The sequence below is a fragment of the Schistocerca serialis genome, chromosome 3, assembly GCF_023864345.2.
Source record: "Schistocerca serialis cubense isolate TAMUIC-IGC-003099 chromosome 3, iqSchSeri2.2, whole genome shotgun sequence".
Lineage (NCBI taxonomy): Eukaryota > Metazoa > Arthropoda > Insecta > Orthoptera > Acrididae > Schistocerca > Schistocerca serialis.
Window position 1 is genome coordinate 605,062,076 of NC_064640.1, and position 2,632 is coordinate 605,064,707.

A 2,632-nucleotide genomic window follows, 5' to 3' on the forward strand; every position below is an offset into this window, starting at 1 on the left:
CAGTTTCAAATCCAAACAAGCTCAGGAAGAAGAGTTTTTATTGCGTAACCACACAATGGTCGGGTCGTGGCGTCATCAGATCGCTGTCTAAGATAGCAGAGTCGCGCCGACTTATCGTCTGGGAAACACAGGAAAGTCAGCAGTAGCAGGTAATGGATTTGGCTCACTCAACCACCGAATTCTTCCCTCCACTACTAGTACTCCATCTTCAGGCCACAAGTGACCCATCGGGACCATCCGACCGCCGTGTCATCCTCAGCTGAGGATGCGGATAGAAGGAGCGTGCGGTCAGCGCACCGCTCTTCCGGTCGTTATGATGGTTTTCGTTGAACGGAACCGCTACCATTCGGTCGAATAGCTCCTCAATTGGCATCACGAAGCTGAGTGCACCCCGAAAAATGACAACAGCGCATGGCGGCCCGGATGGGCACCCATCCAAGTGCCGGCCACGCCCGACAGCGCTTAACTTCGGTGATCTGACGGGAACCGGTGTATCCACTGCGGCAAGGCCGTTGCCTCCCTCTACTAAAGTTTTATCAAAATCCAATAAATGCTGTGTTAGGATACAAAGAAAAGCCTTGAAATTTCAAAAGCACAAATACAATTTTACCAGAAAAGAAGAGCAACTGAAAGTAGACAGGTTGTGAGCCTTCTGTTAAACAAAGCAAACAGCCCAACTCTTTCCACTACAAGTTCCATAAGGCTTATCGGTGCGGGTACTCTATCTTAGCCGCGCGGTATGAGGCGCCTTGTCACGGTCTGTGCGGCTCCCCCCATCAGAGATTCGAGACCTCCCTCGGGCATGTGTATGTGGGTTGTCCATAGCGTAAGTTACCTTAAGTTAGATTAAGTAGTGTGTAGGCTTAGGGACCGATGACCTCAGCAGTTTGGTCCCATAACACCTTACCACAAATTTCAAAAAAATTTTCTCGAACCTAGGGGCGGTATGATGACGCCGCGAAAAGGCTATTGCATAGGTTCATTTCGGCTTTCTGAGCTTGTTGAAGTTTGAAACTGGTATCTGAGTCTTCATATTCTCTAATGATGTCTGCAACATTAGGAGACCAAACTTTAGGCACAGAAATGTGCCTTGGACTTCAGCCTAATGCTCAAAAAACAGAATTTACCAGGAATGCAAATACTGACCGTGAAAAAATGCAAGATATGTCACTTTTTGTACAACACAAGTTATTTCAATAAGAAATGTGAATCTCACTTTTAGCAATGCACCGTATTCATCAACGAACGATATTGTCAATTTTGTTCCTTGTGAGCTCTAAAGGAAGTATATGTTATTCTTTTGCTGCATAGTGCTCTCAACTCGTAACTGGTCCGTAAAGTAGGACCGCGGAAGGAAGGAAGATTAAGAGTTTAACGTATCATCGAAGAGGTCATTAAGAGTCGGAGAGCTAGGTCGATTTGAGCAACGATAGGGAAAGACATTGCATGGATCCTTTTGAAGGGTACCATCCTGGCATTTGCCTTAACTGGTTTAACACAACCACAGAAAACCTAAATTTTGGTGGTCGGAAGGTAATATGAACTGCCACCCTCCTGAGTGCGAGTCTGGTGTGTACCACTCCGCCACATCACTGGGTGAGAACTGCAAGCAGTAACATGTCTGCTTGTGGAAGGAAGGAAGGAAGCGAAAGAGGTCCTAACTGACCATCACATTACGGTGAGGTTATAAGAGACTTAATACTAGTTCAGAGAAGGCAAGGATATCTATCAGAATACTTTGGACACTGTTATACTGAGTTTCCCAAGCGCCATGATTAAGCTTTACTTTGTACTGTAACCTTTCAGACACCATATTCAGCAAGTATGCTCTTATTTCTTCAATACGCTTAGCTTTCGGACACTTGAGTAAGAAGTCCTTCTCAGTAGCAGGAACGCGACGCTGGAACAACATCCCGTATTATATTACAGAGCTAAATAACATCTCCAGCTTCAGAAGAAAGGTGATGCAATATCTACTAAAGCAACAATAAGATTGCCATTATCCCTGTACGCACGCGTAACCCTTGTACAGCCCTCTTTACAAACTTATCTCATTTCCCAGTATTCTTAGCCAACGTAGTCTCCTTAAATTTTCTTTTCCCAGAACTCGCTATATCAGAAAAGATGTATTTTGTGGACCCGTAAATACTTCTTTTATCTTCCACTATGATTATTGTTATTAATGATACAATTATTGTCATTATTATTATTATTATTATATTATTTTAAATTGTTAGTGTTACTACTTTTATCACTATTAGTGACTGCAATTGCCTTAGTACAAGTAATGCCAGAATTAATTTCGTTAGTTCATAGACAGTATAATTTTCTTACTGCAGACACTAAAATCATTTTAATACTGGTTGTCATATTAAAACTGTTATTTTCTTTTAAAAAATTGTTCAAATGGCTCTGAGCACTATGGGACTTAACATCTATGGTCATAAGTCCCCTAGAACTTAGAACTACTTAAATCTAACTAACCTAAGAACATCACAGAACACCCAGTGATCACGAGGCAGAGAAAATTCCTGACCCCGCCGGGAATCGAACCCGGGAACCCGGGCGTGGAAAGCGAGAACGCTACCGCACGACCACGAGCTGCGGACTTCATTTTCTTAGGTAGCTATGA

The 2,632-nt window shown here is 43.2% G+C and overlaps 1 pseudogene; it reads right to left on the reverse strand.

Annotated features, from left to right (window-relative positions):
• Positions 1-399: 399 nt before the first annotated feature.
• On the reverse strand, positions 400-517 carry LOC126471812 (5S ribosomal RNA; annotated as a pseudogene).
• Positions 518-2,632: the final 2,115 nt, after the last annotated feature.